General features: G+C 44.7%; 1 protein-coding gene across 1 annotated transcript in view; it reads left to right on the top strand.

Moving 5' to 3' along the window:
• MAP1B (microtubule associated protein 1B) overlaps nucleotides 1-17227 on the top strand; it is a 91169-nt gene that overhangs the window by 32821 nt on the left and 41121 nt on the right. The window lies entirely within an intron of this gene.

Genomic DNA, 17227 nt, shown 5'->3' with positions numbered 1-17227 from the left:
CGTGTGCCCACCGTGCGACCCCCAGCCATTCCACCTTCCCTGGGTTGGCTGGGGGCTGAGGGCAAAATCTGAGCTTGTCTAAAGCCACAGTTAAGGGAGTGATTCAAGTTCCTGGGCGAGTTGGGGGCGCTGCTCAGGGTAGGATGGGATCCCGAGGCGGCAGCCTGCCCACCTGTGGGCAGGGCCTGACTTTCCAAGTCCACATCCTTTCGTTAGGCAGGAGGAAGGGCAGGCTTTCTGCAAAATCCCGTCTGTGTTTAAGGCAGTGAGAGCTGCAGCCTCTGACAGCCAGGCAGGAGGCAGGGAAACTGCCCAGATGTCTCAAAGCTGGGATATTGGAGCCGACTGAGAAATTGTGACACGCAGGCAAATAGAATATTGAACTTTAAAAAGATCATTTTTAAAGTAATTACATAAAGTTGTGTGCTTCTCAATTTCAAAGATGATTTGAGGAGACTTAGCACTTTTCAAGTTAAAGAGACTTGAAATAAAAAGAATTTCCCAGGAAAAAGAAATGCTCCCCACACGGAGGAAGAGAAATTCCTCAGCATAAGTGGGGATGCGTAAGCGTGTGGTGTTCAGGCGAAGAATCAGAGACTAAATCAGAACCGATATGGGCCATTTTATATATGGGCCATAGCCTATATTTAAACATTTTTTTTTTAACTTCTAGTTTTTATTTTCTGTGTCTTACTTAATAGATAGGGGAGGTGGTGGTGAATTGAGGCATGGAAGTTTTAAGTGGTTTGAAGACAAGGTATAATCATCCTAAGCCCAACTTCACAGTTCATCTTTCACAACTAAGATTTTCTGGTTCTTGTGTGAAATCCATAGAGAAAAGTTTGATTGCCTAGGTGTCATCAGGCTAGAGTTCTAATAAAGGATTTTTCAGTTGTGTTCTTAAGGGGTGTGTGTGTGTGTGTGTGTGTGTGTGTGTGTGAACAGTTGCTATAGAAAGATACAAATATTGACTAAATATAGAAAAATCTTAACACATACCATAGATAAGCTGTAGAATTGGACCAGGATTCCCAGAAAAGAAAATGTGAAATATTAGTCCCGAGAATTAAGTAACGAAAGAATACATTGCCTTGTTGAGACACTAAATATAAAAGAGAATGTTTAGTGCAATTCAAGGAGCAAACAAATGCACTTCCTTTTTAGGGCTGTGGGGTGAGGTTGTGCGTTGAGGCCTTGTTTGAACATTCTCAGCAGAACGCAGCCTTTTAAAAACCAGTGGAAGTTGATGCTGGATTATGGATGATGGATTATGTCATTATGCCTTACATGTCCTATTGGAGAGGACCTGTTGGTTTGCCACCATGCGGAACGGTCCCAGCTGTGGTTTTAAATATACAGGTCTTTTAGAAAACGTACTGTCCATCCTGGCCTCCTCCCTTGGTATCGTGCAGTAGGTTGTCTCTTTCTGAATTACCTTCAGTTGTTTCTACGTACCTCTTCTGGATGAGTTTCCTAGGGCTGCCGTAAAAAGGACACCAAATTGGGAGGGTTTAACAACAGAAGCTTATTCTTTCATGCTTTTGGAGGCCAGAAGTCCGAAATCAAGATGTCAGGGAGGCTGGTTGCTTCTGGAGGTTCTGAGGGAGAACTACTCCCTGCCTCTCTCCTGGCTTCTGGGAGAGGCTGGCTGTCCTTGGCCTCTTCAGCTTATAGACAGATCTTCCAATACCTGCCTGTGTTGTAATATGGTATGTTCTCCCTGGGTCTCCCTGTTTTCTCTTCTTGTAATGACATCAGTCATTGGATTCGGGCCCACCCTAATCTGGTATGACCTCATCATCACTAATTATGTCTGCAAAGACCCTATTTCCAAATAAGGTCACATTCTGAGGTTCCAGGTGGACATGACACTGTTCCACCCATTACCTTCCTTCAATTTTAGTCCTTCTAATCTTTAATAGAATCAAAACCTAGCAATTAAGACTAATATTAAAACTATCTGAAGGAGATAAAAAAGAGAGACTTGATCTGTGTGATAAGCCTTGAGGGATCTCCCTGGAATGAGGTCCTTGAACTTCAGTGCTTTGATTTAGTGGTATCTATTTTTGGACACCCCCCGCCCCCACCACTGTTTGTACTGGATTCTAGGCTAAATGTCTTCTAGTTGAGACTGCTGGATGAAGAACTTTTGAACACATGAACTGTTATGCTTGGATCTTTTTGAGTGCCTTTCAGGGTGCTAGGGAAAAAACGAGCCAGTACCGTTTCTGAAGTGTAGTCTAGGCCATAACCAGAAATGTGGGAGAGGAGGCTGAATGGGGGAAATCCGAGAATATATTCCTTCTTACAACTGAAACACAAATTCCTCTCTTCTCTTGGCCATCTGAGTTGCTGGAGACTGTTGCCACTTGTGCATAACTTTAGAGAAGGGCCCCATCCCTGCCTGTCTCTAGGTCTGCCTGTGAATTACTCTCTGTGTCGGTGTAAATCACATTCTCTACAGCTGTGGGGGGCCCTGTCTGGGACAAGCTCCCTCCTCAGCTCAGCTTATTAATATTTTGAGAACCATCCTTGTGCACATTTAGCCAGTGGTCTGTTGAAGGGGAGGGCATTGGCCTCTAGATAGAAGCCCTAGTGGAAAATGTTCATCAACACGGTATGAAATTATGGAAAGATCCGCCTGGGAATTTGAGATCTCTTGCATCAACCTTTTTATTTCTCTGCTGAAAGAAAATACTAAACCTCAGAGGAACACAAAGAAAGAGAATGATATTAAACACAGAATGATTTTAATCTTTGGCAGCAGCCTACAAACTTAAAAAAAAATCCGTTTTCATTGTCGTGCACCTGTCATTACTCTGAATGAGTTCTCTCTTGATGGATGGTGGTCTTAAAAGCTTGCTGTTTTTCATTAGCAAAGTGAAATGGGGTGCCAGTGCGAATGCTTTGTCATTCTGAGGGAGTATAATGCATGAATCAGTGTAATTATTCAGTGTTTGCGTAATCAGCAAGATTTTGAAGGGGAATGTTGCACAACTCAGAAGTGGCCTAATTTCACCTGACAATATTCCGTTCAGACTCCAAGCATCTCCTCCAAGAAGCAGTGAAGTGTTGGTAGGTTCCCTTAAGGCACAAGGTGGTGATGGTGGGAAATTGAGTTGTTCTAAATCACTAGCTAATTATGATAATGCCCACTGGGCATTTGGAGGCTCTTGCTCTCGCAGAGATATTCATCCCTATTGTTTTAGAAATGCCATTTATTTATTATGCATGATGCCTGGTATGCTGTTCCACATGGATCCAGTGATGAACAACCAGCCAAATCCATTAAATGCCTTTCAGGAGTAAAGTAAGACCTAGAAATGTGGGCAGTTTGCTGGGAATCCTACCCGAAAGGCTGAAACTGGATAAAGAGATAGGCCAAGTCCGGGACTCACTGAGAGTGATTCGAGGAAAGCTATATAAGTTAAATGTACGCTCTTCTTTTTGAAGGAGAGAGTCTCTTTTATAAGGAAGGTGTTTGTTCAGTTGAGCTATTTCAGAAACTCTTGCAACACCAGTTGCAAAGAGGGAGACTGAATTTTTTATTAACTGATTTAAATCAATTTATTTCAGCCAGGCATGACACCAGAACCAAAAACCTGAAGAGTGCCCCAGGGCTGGATCTCACAGTCATCCAGCTCATCTAATTTGGACTAGATTGCTTTTTTCATTAAATCTAAAAATAATTTCAGGCAGGCCACCTTTCTAGGGATTTCTATGGTGAATCATATTCTAGGCAAGAATCCTTGCCTTTCTTAGACAGATCTAGTGGCTTTTGAGTCTGAGTTTGTTCCCTTTTCTTCCACGAAGCCGGACTGCCTTGATCTTCATTCTTGATGACAGCTAATAAAAATAATAAGTAACATTTGCTGAATGATCACCGTGTGCCAGGCACTGTTCCTAGCATTTCACGGGCATTAACTCATGTAATCCTCACAACCTCCCAAGAGGAAAGGTACCATTATTATCCCTAGTTAGCCATGAGGAAATGGGCACAGAATGGTTAAGTAGCCTGCCCAAGGTCACACAGCCAGTGAATGAAGGAGATGGGGCTAAAACTCGAGCAATCCGGCTCTAGAGTCCATTACTCAATTCCGAATACCCTTGAATACCAGTGGAAAGTGTTCTATAGTTAAAGAACTCCAGTTTCCCCGGAGAGAGTCTGAGGACCTTGTGGGTCTGGGACAAATGCGTTCCGTGCATAAGAAGTACATGCTTTTGACATGCAGCATTAGCTCTTTCCAGGGTACCTAAAACCTTTTTTAAAAGCAGAGCCTAATGGGCAGTGGGATGTGCTATAGGATATTCTTATACACGGCTTGGAAGAATCTATTTTATCAAAATCCTCTTTAAAAAAAAAAAAGAGCAAAGCTTCCGATCAACACTGGTGGCACCTTTCTCAGTGGAACTTTATCAGGAAGGCCTGTCTGTGTCACCAGGCCAACATCTTGAAGAACACCTGTGCCTTATCACTTGCTTCGGAGCTATTCATAGTCCAGATTATATGAATTACTGGAAGGATCCTTTGTAGGAATTAAAAAAAAGAAAGGGGGGAGGGAATGAGGGAAGGGAAGAAGCTCTGACATAGCGGCTTGGTCCCTGGAAGCCCAGGGCCAGCCCCGCACAGGACACCCTGCCCGGGGATTGAATGGCTGGTGTTCACGTGGTCCCCCTAGGACTGCCCATCCTCTCCTTCCGGTGCAGACAGAGGATTAGTGGGGTGATAGGGATGGCCAGCTGGGAGGTGAGGTCTTGGGAGGGATGTCAAGGGAGAAAATTGGTGGCTATTCGATGGACTGGTGTTGGAGGCTGTTGCCTGGGAAACCCTGCCGACTACAAAGTGACCCAGAGGAGGACCCAGTTTGGGGTCTTCAGTGACAGATTTATAGACTGAAAAACAAAGCCTTCTTCTCCGACCCAAATGAAAAGTTAATGTGAGAATTAAAAGGGCTGATGCAGAGTGGAGTTCAGGACCAAGGTTTCCAAAACTTCTTTTGGGTACAGAGGAGGGAAAATCACCCATTTAGGGAAATGGTAATTTTCCTTAAATATAAGAACAATTTTTATATATAAAAAATACATATTTATTTTAGTGAATATTCTCATGTAAATCCCAGCACAGTTTCCTGCCCTTTCTAGACTTCAGAAAGCTACGCAGTCGAGAACGTAGTACCCCACCCTGAGATCTTAAGCAACACTGTTCCTACAAACTAGCTTGGAAGACATTTCCTGTTTCTAACCAAATGATTTATCTCCCCTGGGGAAAATGTACTAGTGAAGCATGCTGAGACTTAGGAGAGGTGGTAAGCAAAATCTAATTTCCCTTTTCGAGAACTGACACTTGTTTCACTGAATCGTCTCGACATATATCTGATGAATAACGACCCTTGACAAGAAGCGTTGGTGATTTGCTGCCTTTGTTGAAAAGATGTTAGGTCATTAGTCAGACGATGTCCAGCTTCTTAGGATTGGAGAACTTGATTTTCCAAACGGATTGTTGGAACTCTCCCAGATGCCCTCTGGATTGCTCTGTGGGGAAGCCTCTGTCCTCTTGTGTCACTTCTCTGTCCTTTCATTCAGAACCATGGAGACAAGCAGGTTGGAACAGAAAATGGGTGGCAGTGGGGGCAGGAGGTATGAGCAAAAAAAAAGTTTTCTCCCTCTCTCTCTCTCTCTTTTTTAGAAGATTTTACTTATTTATTTGAGAGAGAGAAAGACAGCATAAGCAGGGGGAGTGGAAGAGGGAGAAGCAGATTCCCCACTGAGCAGGGACCCCCGACATGGGGCTCGATCCCAGGACCCGGAGATCATGACCTGAGCCAAAGGCAGATGCTTAACCAACTCAGCCACCCAGGAGCCCATCAAGTTTTCTCTTACAGTTCTAGATACACCCTGTGGCCAGAACAGAGTGAGACAAATGAAATTCAAATAGGAATTTAAATTTGTTCCTCAAAGCCAACTTCTCTGTGTATGTTTGGTTTTCCTTCCTGAATATTGGTGTAGCCGCTCAAGTGCGCCATGGGGAGGAAAATCTTTGCAGGATTAAGTTTATTTTAGGATTTGGCTGTGTGTGTGTATATCACGTGGGATCCCACTTTCCCGAATAGGAGCTGGGCCTGGGCTGTTTCTGCATCTTTTACATACCTAAGTTTTCACCCTTTCCTTAAAATCAGGCGGATATTTATTCCCACTTAGTTTTTACAAATAACGGACGTGTTGACTTAACGTGCAACACAAGCGGACTGGCTCACGTAAATCCACACCATAGTTTGCCAGGTCTTGATGTCTGCTCTTGTTTAATTTTATTTTACACTAATTACTGATTCCACTTAAGGTTTTATGTTAGTATTACTCAGGGCACTTGATTTGCATCTTCTTTTCTCGTGGCCTAAGATTTTCTCTGGTGGTGATGGCATTTTATTCGAAGCCTCATGAACTGGCCCCAGAGTCAGAATGGATGCCAACATTCTGGCACAGCCTGCCGTGTCTGACTTGCCAGGGAGGAGTCACTGAAACCCAGAGAGAGCTGGATACAGGGCTGAGGTTCTCCCTTCACCACACAGCCGTGACTTTGACGCACCTCACTGCGGCAGTTGGCGTGTGGTTCAGTGATCTGATGAGCGCACAGTGGAGTTAGTGGGCAGCCATGAAACCTGGTGTCCGCAGAGCGTTGGGTTCATGTGGGGAAGTCATTTGTGATAGAACAGTGTGTGAAGGAAGCAGTACCGCGAGTTTCCAGGATGCCTTCAACTGTCAAAAATGTATGTGTGAGGGGCGCCCGGGGGCTCAGTCGGTTAAGTGTCTGCCTTCGGCTCAGGTCATGATCACAGGGTCCTGGGATCGAGCCCCACATGGGGCTCCTTGCTCAGTGGGGAGCCTGCTTCTCCCTCAGCCTGCAGCCCCCCGCTGCTTGTGCTCTCTCTCTCTCTGTCAAATAAATAAATAAAATCTTAAAAAAAAAATATCTGTGCAAGTCAAAGGGAATACGATGAAAAGAGGAACAGGAAGGATTGTTTCTGGGGCAGGGGATTTGGGCGAAAGCTGGCTGCTGTTTCGTGTTGTGGAGGCTGAACTGTCCGCAGGCGGCCTGCCTTCGTTTTCATAATTTGTTCAAGTCTTCGAAGGGCCGTCTCTTGGAGACTGAGAGGAGCGTGCGTGGTCTTGCTGCCCTGTCGGTTGGCTCCTGAACCCGCAGTGCTGGGCCAGCCTTACCCCGGGGCCTGGTTCTCTGGATCCGTGGTTCTCACAAATCCCTCCCTTGCTTTTCAGATAGGAAAGAAGCGCTGTCAGACTGACCACGTCTTTAATCACTTTGGACATTTATTTTTTTAGACATTTATTTTTGAGTAACTTCAGACCTACAGAAGAATTTTTAGATTGTAGATATGCAGAATTTTTAATAATTTTAAATTTAGCAAAGATAGTGCAGAGCATTCTTGTAGACCCCTCACCCAGCTTCTCCTCTTACATTATTCATAGCTTCTATAACCACGGCACTTTAATCAAAAATGAGAAATTAACTTTGGTAGGCTGCTATTAGATAAACTATAGATTTTACTTGGATTTCCCCATTTGGTCCATTAATGTCCTTTTACTGTTCTGGGATCCGGTATGTGTGCTCAGTTCGTTCAGAAGGTGGTCCTTTTTAAAGGTACAAATCAGAGCAGCATTCTAGCAGAGTATGCATGTAGGTTATCCTATCTGGTTTTAAATACATTAAAAAAAACCAAGGTATTTTTTTCTCTAGGAGCGGTGTGACACAGTTAAGCAGTCAGCCCCTCACTTCTTAAAATGGGAATGTCTTTTTTTTTCCTGCAAAACCCAGGCCTCCAACCCTGTTCTCTCCCCTTCCTACCCCAAGCATTATGTTGACCAACGGCAGGTCTATGAAGGAAACATGTAGAAAAACAAAGTATTTGGAAAATCTCGTGCTATTTTTAATGACATTTCTTATGAATCTGCCAGGCTTTTTTTAAAAAAAAAAAGTACAGCTTTTGTTGAAAAAGACCATTTTGAGGGAGAACATTGTGCAGTCAGGCCTTTGCAAGCAGTGTGGCTACAGGTGGATCCTGGGCCTCTGGCCGGCCTTGTAACCAGAAGCAACATGGTTCCACCAGAGGAACCAAAAGGAAACTGAGGCTGTCTGAAGTCTGAGAAGAAAGCCTGTCTAAGGTCCCAGGAGTGAGTATAAAAAAACAAAATTGAAGTCAGGAAATTGCACTATGGCTATGACTGGCATCTGGCTCTATGAATTCTGAACAGATGACAGACAAATATTTACTCAGTTACCTTGTGTTTGCCTCAGCTATGTGTTTGCTGAGTCTTTTTGCACAGATTTGTCTCTCTGCCCTTCCCATTTGCACACGTGAGACCGCATGTTAGCTTTGCTCTGTTACGTAGCAACAGGCTGAGCTGCTGGCTGCCTGCGTTCCCAGACCAGGGAGCCGGGAGGTGTTCACGTGCCAAACCCACATCATCTTCCCTGCTGTAAACGATGTCACAAATGTGCAGGGACCAGATCTGACTTGCTAAGAATCACTCACCAAAACTTCCTCACGTGAAGGGATGAGGTCTTTTAATTGACTGAAGTCTGGAAATATTTGTTGGAAGCAATCTCGTTTTGCCATTTTCATAGGTACCAATCTTCCATTCCAGTCTTACTCAAAAGTAAAGTGAAGACAAGCAGAATTGAGGCCTAGGGAGAGTGCGGTGGTGATTTATAACAGGATTGTGGATTGGAACCGAGTCCTGGCGAGACCACCCGGGCAGTGAGATGGTTTGTGGCTTTGGGTGGTGGTGGGGCGGCGTGGGATGGGGGATAAATATGATGGGCCGTGAGGGATCTAAACCCTTGAAGATATCAAAATCAGTCTGTGTTTCCTTATTAATTTTCTGGGTTCCTTTCTGGTCATCAGACAAAGAGAGAGGGGATCCCTTTCCTTATGTTTCGAGACCACAGGTCAACTTTGAATAACACGTGAGAATGGAAATGCCAAGAACATCTCCAGCTCTCAGTTGTGGGACCTTGTGGCCAGTCTGCTGCACAGACTACCTTCCCAAAGCCTGTGCTACTGCTTTCATAATTTCCATTAAAAAAAAAAATCTTTCCTGAGGTTGACAGGATGACCTTCAAAACATAATTTCTGACTAAATCTTGCAGGTTGGAAATACAGTTAGGAAGCAGTTCTTGATTAAAATGCCCTGCAGATCTCTCATATTGAACAAAAGCAAAACCAAAGCAAGCGTATCGGTACAGAATTATGATTACTTTTATTATTTTGCTAATATTTCCACTGGGGAATTTATTTTCTTTATTACTTATCTACTATTCCCAGCTCATTCTTGTGTTTCTGTCACAGTGCACACGACACTGTCAGATTCTGTAGGAATAGTATGTACAGGAAGTGTCCTCCTGAGCAGAGGGCACGGGATTTAGGGCCAAGGTGTCGGGACAGCCTTGCTCAGAGCCTGTGTATGATGCCACACAGACCGGGTGACTTTCCTCCAAGTGTATGTTAGGCTGACATATTTTTGGACCAATTGAATGCTTTTGGTCCCATTCCAGTTTGCTGTTAACAACTTTATCTGTTTGCAGACAGACATAGCGGTAGTGTCTACACAACACAAAAGGAGGTCTGACAACTTTTAGTTAATGTGGCCAGTGCAGATGGCCGCAGGCAGGCAAGATCACAGGGAGGGTTGGAGCCATGGGGCTTATTGTCCCAGCTGTGCCCAGCTTCCTGCCCAGCTGAGCTCATGCACTTTGCCAACCAGGATTTTCCCGAATAAACAAACACGGGACCCCGACCAGGTAGAGAGGTACACGTGGACGAAGGCCCCCAGGCCTACCCAATGCACTGCTTTTTGTGACCAGAATCGGGGTCTCTGGAAGCTGTTTTTTGTTCCCGGGATCTCTTTGCCTCAGACCCACTGGTTCTGGGCATTCCAGCAGGTCCTGGGCTTTCTCGAGCCTTCCTGTTCGTGGGTCCCTCTGTGCACGGTGAACAGGCAGCTGACCAGTTCCTGTTAGTTTCTGCACATCTGGACAGTGTCTTCTAAGCTGGGATTCTTTCATCCGGGAACTTGGGCCCTGACAAATCCAGGTGCACTGCAAATTTGTGTATGTCATCAAGGTACTCCAAAGCCTAGATTATTCTAGCCTACAGGCTGAGTGGTGGATGAGGTACTTTTCTGAACAGAGTAGAAATGGAAGGCTGGGTGTTCTGGTGAACGGGAGACAAATCCATGTCCTTGCATGCTGCGTCCCTTCACTGGCTTAGCAATTGATTATATACTAGAATATATTATTTTCTAAACATTTTCTATACAAAAGTCTATGTGGTCTCATTGACTAGCATATTAAACTCTTCAAGAGTGAAATTCCCATGTGTTGCACATTTGCTCCCCCCAGAGTATAGCAGAGAGCCCACTTGTGAAAGAGCTTAAATTCTAGGTTGAAGAGTTTAGGTTCCATCCTGAGGACACTTGGGAGCCACTGGCGGTTCTTGAGCTGTTGACTGACTCCACAAAAGCAGTGATTGAGAATATGATTTAGTGAGAATGTGTTGGCTGAAAAACAGAAGATGTGGTTTTGTGTATTCCAGTCGTTGTAAGTTTCTGGTAGTTATACTAACAGCAAAAATATGTGATGGATTAAATGAAATCTCTTTGTAAATAGGGCCGAGTGTTTAAGTCTGTGCAGGGGGAACATCATCCTTTATCAAGAGATCGCACAAGCATCATTTCCAGGCACACACAGCCACATTCAGGGCCTCCACGCTGTGTTCCCCACGTCAGCACATTTGGAAGAGCAGTGGTGTTAGGGTCCATGATGGCCATTTTTAAGGTATTTCTTGAATCCCTTCATTTCTTGACACTTTTCTCCTCGCTTGGAGTAGCGTTTTTGTGGAACGTGTGATAGAAAGAGTACAGGAAGCAGTTGGAGGGTTTTCATTTTGGACACATTTAGCTCCTCAGGCTTACGCCTCTGTCCCCCTCTTGCCTGCTGTTCATTTCCTCTGCTTCTGAAACACTGGTTTTCCTTCACGGCATTGGCCACTGCGCTTGCTACTCTGGGCTGTGTGGAGGCAGGAGGGAAAAAGCACCAGCCTGGGGGGGTGTAGACCTTGCCTGTGACCCCTCCCTGATCCCTCCCTGCTCCTCAGCCCACCTTTGTTCTGTATAGAATTTCTTAAGCCTCCCCACCCCGGGGATAAGTGTTCCATTTAGAAGACAAAACAGAATTCTGTCTGGCCAAATGAACACTTACAGACCAAGGAGACAACAGGTGAAGGCAGGAAATTTTAGAATCCCATCTTCTTTAAAAAAAAAAAAAAAAGAAAAAAGCAATGTGATAATGGAGCGGCACGGCCACGTAGTAAAAGCCACTGTGGGCTGGTGGAGTAGTATAAGAGTAAAATCCTGGCAGCGACGCTTCCGCGCAGAGGAGAGATGAGCTGTCAGCTCCTGATCCTGAAGGGGATTGTGAGATTTCAGGAGGGTCGTGGTAACTCACATTTATTCACACAGGGCTTTCCCACACGCTGCTCCTACGTTACTTCTCATCCCGTTTAAGTCTTGGAACAGCCCTGTAGATACGCATTGTCATTGTTCCCATTTGTAGAGCAGGAAACCAGGGCCTGGTAAGATTTAGGGACTTTATGGTTCTTCCAGATCCAAATTCTGTTGCCACGCATTTTCCTACACAGTATGGGAAACAGTGTTTCCGCTCACATAAACAGGGGCACAGAGCGGGAATGAAGTGCCTGAGTTACCTTTGATCATCAGAGCAGAAAGAGACTCTGAAAAGCGGCCAGTACAAACTCCCTCCCCGCCCACTCCCACCTCCCCGTTGAGGAGACTGAGACCGGGAAAACCACTTGAGCCAAAGCTGAGAAGCAGCATATTGTAGACCAGACCTTTTGCCTTCCTGGCTCCTAAGGGCAGTAGGTTATTTGCATAGGGCAATGGATTCTAAGCTCCCCACACCCACGCTGACTGGCTGGGGCCCGAGTGACGAGGCTTAGTCATTGCTGGTAAATGTGTGTTCAACAGATGTATGAATGATTGACTGACTTTAATTGTAATCGTATGCAAATCAGTACATTTCTTTTATATCTGTCTTGACCTAGTTTTCCTACGCAAAGATGTTATTTTTCACTCTGGATTGAGAGGGTAATGTTTATAAAAATCCCGAGATAATCAGCTGAGAGGCTCTGTATGTGTATAAAGTATCATCAGTGGTATTACTGAGTTGCTTTTCTATGGTGCTGTGGGTTACTCAAAGGTCTTTGTTATCGTTGTTTTAAGCACAAATCTCCAATTTATTATTTAGTTCGTTGCTTTTATTAACTTATTTGAAATGCAAATAGCAGCAAAACATAGGTCAGCAGCTGCAGCTGTGGGCTGCAGACAGTGGGAGCCAAAGGACACGATGGAGATGGGATTCCTGGGGCCAGCCAGCCATGGGCTCCCACGCCCTCCCTGGGGCTTGACTGGGAAGGACATCTTTGATTACAGGGGAGGAGGAGGAGCCTGGGGGACAAATAGACAGCAGAATCTAAAAGAAATGATTGATTTCAGTCCCTGGAAGTAGAAAAAAATGACTAGATAGCCCATACCTGCCTGATAAGATTCATGGTCATCCCCTAATGGATCATTGCTGGGGAAGCAAAGTCCAAACCTTCCAGGAATTGCTTTTGGACTCTGGGAAATGACAGGAGTGAAGGAGATAACACAGGCCTTGCACAGTGTTTTGCACATAGAAAGTGCCTTGCACAAAGAAAGAAGTTACTAGATGCTGGCTGTTAATACTCTTTGTCCTCTTTTATTACAGTCCTTATAATCAGATGGATTGTATGGGATAGTCAGAAACTCTAAAATGATGCAAACCTGAATGAACCTTAAATCTTGTCCTAATTTCACACAGCTATTAAGGCGACTAAAGCAATCGGAAAGAAGAAAGAGAGGTGTTTGGAAAATGTGACTGGATTCCCTTAAACATAGCAGCCATGGGTACGCAAGGGAAATGTCATGTGGCTGAGTGGGGAAGTTTTTAATGGTGTTCCAGCTTTGTGATTTTAGGATGACTCATTTGAAGAGAATCACCAATGTATCCATTGGTAGAGCAAGGACATCTTGGAATTTTGGTCATTTCCTAGCGAGATCCAAGACTTGTGGTCAGTGGAAATGAAGAAGGAAGGTATGAGGCAAGATTGTGGTAATACGAGGCACTTGTGCTGTTGGGTTCTTGGACTGTCATGGCGGAGCAGCGTAGGAGTGAGTGCTGGTGGGTGGAGGATGCTGAATGGAGCTGAGCAGGGCATCTTTGAGACAGGAAGAAGGATTCTGGGGCTGGGGAGGAAGTTTGGGACCTGTAATATATCCAGTTCAATTAGTATAGTGATTAAGGCTGTTACTATTACTGAGCACCCACATGCCAGGCTCCCATGAGCAAGACCCCATTTAATTCTCACTTTGGCCCAATGAAGTGGGTGCGATTAGTCCCATTTACCCATGAGGAGCCTGAAGGTCAGAGCTAGCAAACTGCCATGCCTGGATTTGAACTCAAGATGCCCATTTCCCCAGCTTCTTTCATTGCCTCTGGGAGAGAAGTTGCCCTATGTGATCAAGACCGAAAAAAACCCAAACCTGTGCTATAAAAGACTATAAAAGGTGGTCCTTCCTTGAAGAAGTGTATTTAGGAGTCATTATATTCCTACTTAATAATATGTTAAATATGTTAATTATATTAAATATTTAAAATATATGTCTAATGTATTAAAATGACGTGCCTATTATATTATATGATATACTTAATATATGAAGACAATATATTACACCCCATTATGCCTCCATTTAGACTTATTTCATAGGAACCCTTAAAAGCAGGAACAACTTACCTCAGTCTTTGGAGAGAACAAAAAACGTCCAGGGTCTGGAAGCTCCTGAAAAGGCAAATAGGATATATTAACCCAAAGAAGAGTATTACCTAAGGGCTATTTCCTAAAGGCTGGCAAGTAATTAATCATAGGCTATCTTCCAGCTTGCCTTTGTATATGAAATTATGTGTTTAAATCGATATTCTCTATTGTTGAGAACCATCATTATACTAGTGATTTACCTTACACCCTGGAGGAAGAAGTGTCTTCTAGACTCTCTTAATGTTCATTAAATGCTGGCATTGATGAGTTTTAGAGGGAGCCGCCTAGGCACGGAATGACGGAAGTCAAGAAAGGAACGTTTGTGAAGATTCCACATAGATCTTAGGGGCCTACAGGAGCCAGAGTTTCATACCAAATTCATATCTGAGTCTGAGCCCCATTTTAAGGGTGCAGTCTTCTGTGGATAGTGTGGGATCCAGACCTTTCTCATGGTCGTTTGAACTTGAGAAGGGGGGCACAGGCAGCCTCTGTTCACAGGAATGATGCTTTTCGCCTGGTGGAATGATACCCGACCAGCTCCTTATTGCCTTGCCGTTCTGTGGTGTCTTCTGGAGCTAAGGCGCATGACTACTTTAGTTCTTGTGCAGAAGGGCAGAAATGGGACTTGGACCCAGCAAGGGAAGGAGTGCCACCACTGCTTTATCTTCTTTGTGTTTCCATCTTTCACTTTGAGCTTAGATGAGAATCTGGAAGCAGGAGGAAAGATACTGTTGATGAGGGACAGAGAGAATGGGCAGTGTTGGCAATTGTCCTGTACGTTGTAGGTTGAGAACTTAAAAAAACAAACCCTGAAAACAAAACCCCAAAACCCCGTCTGATAACCACTTTCCAGCTGTTTTGGAGAAGACTCTGAAAAGCAAATAGCATCTTTAATCAGGGGCAATAGTATTAGATCTTTTACTACAAGTTATACTTTTCTTTCATCCTGTATTTATTTTGCTCGGCTAGAAATAGCTAGAGTTATTTCAGCAACTATGACTGTTGTCTAGGAATTGAGTGTAGGTTGGAAATAGCCTGGCTGACTACACTGTTTAGAAATAAGCCTCTTTCTTTTTCAGTGTCTTTAATTAAGAATGGTTTATAAATGTTCCTGTGGTTAATCGTTTCATGATGCCTTCTTTTATATCAATTCAGTAGCCTCGTGATGCAGTCATTTAATGCTAGAATATATTATTTTAGGTCTTTCGGAGAGTGACAGGGCTAGTATGTACTCCTTGCAACAGGTTTAGAGGCAGCCTCAGTCTTGTAAGACACCTGTTCATTCTCAGCAAGTAGAAACAAGGCAAATGGAAGGGATTGTACACTTTCCATCTTAGGGACCAGCATCGTCTGTGTGACTTGCTAGAGGCCGTTATAGAATCTTTGTCCTTGGAGATCTTCAAGAAGAAGCTACACGGACCACAGAGGTAAGTGCTCATTGGTCCTGGGCCTTGCAGTATTACCTGGGTAGGTGAGGTCTAGCCGTAGGCCTAGAGAATTGGAGATTTCATGTGCCAGGACGGCTGCAGAACACACCCTGCTTGGCTGGTTAGCTCCAGGGCACACCATTTACATCATGTGAGTAGTTAATGGTGCTCCCACACCTTGGCCACTTGCTGGCCCTGGTGAGAATACACCGCTCGCTTCTCCCTTGGATTCTGGGATCCGCACCCACAAGAATCCCAGATCTGGGTCAGGTGACAGAGAAGAGCACAGACTTGAGTCGGCCAGGGTGTTTGACTTGGTGGTTCTGACGGGGCCAAGAAGATGGGCTTTGATTCCAGGTGCACCCGGGTTTGGATCGCAGCTTTGCCACTCACCAGCTGTGGCTTTGGCCGAGTTCTTAAATTCTCCATACCTAGTTTCTCCACATATCCAGTGAAGTTCATCATAGAGCTCTTGTTGACGATTAGAATTAATGTTACGGTATGTAAGGAACACATCCGAAGCAGTCAATAAAGGGTGGCTGTCTGGTTTGTAGGGATCCTAGTACTAGTACTGGTGTTACAGGGAAGGGATGAGTGCACCGAGAACGCTTTTCTCTGAGACTCTTTTCAACTCCAAGTGCCTCCTGCCCCCCCCCCCCCCCCCCAGCTAGGGAAGGAATCTGGCAGACAGATGGACAGGGAAAGTGGCTGTTAGGCAGTTAGTAACATTCCTAATCTCTGCCCTTCTTTCCTACCCTTGGGATTTCTGCACTGTCCGCTCACACTCGGCTCTACTGATGGCGTGGTGAAAAACAGGTGTTGAAAAAGCCAGAATTGACAGCCCGTTTGAGTCCTTACGGGCTTTTTAAGTCTGAGACAGCGCCGTAGGCAACCTCACTCCACGCAAGGTGCCCAGGTACTCAGCTGACTAGGCGGGGCGTCAGGCCTGGTGTTCTGTGATGAAGGATATGGCATGTCACTTGGCAAAACTGGGCTGATTGACAAGATGAGTATCTGAGCTGGGGAGAAAGGGAAGAGCAAAACATAGAGGCAGAAATGTTTTTTTCCCCATTCAAGTCATTGCTAATAGGACAGCTTGAAAGCCCCTTGGTTTCCTCTGACATCTTCTCAAGGTTACCCACTTGAGAAATGTTTGATGTGGGGGCCACGGCACGATGGGAAGGGCATCTTGTTTTTCTCTCTTTTTGTCTTACTCCTTGGAGGAGAGATGAAAATAAAATGGTTCTAAGAAAAAGGAAAGCATTTTTTAAAACAAGGGAGTTCATCTCGAACAGAGGGAAGTAGCTGTTTCTAAACAGCTTACTCCCTGACTCCCAGTAGTGACATGCATTACTGCATGGTTGTGCTTGTGAAATATTTCTGAAGAAATATAAGGATGACCACATATTTTTTTTCCCGATCTTAGATTCTGTCACCTCCGTGGAGCCCAGAGGCTTTGCTGTTTTCGTGCATTGTGAGGGACGCAACACAGTAGGGACTTAGTAAATATCAAGTCACTACCAGTAAGAAACACTTCCTCCACTCCACTTTGAAACCTTTACGTTTTATGAATGCTCACGGGTGGAATATTAATCATAGCACAGTGAGTGTCGCTCGGGGTGATTATGCCATGGGCGCGAAGACTTCCAGTACAGCGTGCAGGGATTTTCATTTCATCCATCTTTTGGAGTTTGCCGTGAGGGTTCTCTGAGGGTTGTAAAAGCAAAACCTAGAGGAGCCAAGGAGAGGAAACTCACTGGATATGCTGTGTTAGAGTTTCCTGCCGCCACTCTAAAGCATTTTGTATATAGGACAGTTAGGCTTTCCAGCCTATTCTTTTTCTAAAAGAAGAGAGGATGGGTGACCAACAGTTTT

This window comes from Ursus americanus, chromosome 5, assembly GCF_024610735.1.
Source record: "Ursus americanus isolate L20-20 chromosome 5, mUrsAme1.1.p, whole genome shotgun sequence".
Classification (NCBI taxonomy): Eukaryota; Metazoa; Chordata; class Mammalia; order Carnivora; family Ursidae; genus Ursus; species Ursus americanus.
The sequence above is the reverse complement of the archived record's forward strand: the minus strand, read 5'-3'. Positions and strand labels throughout refer to the sequence as shown.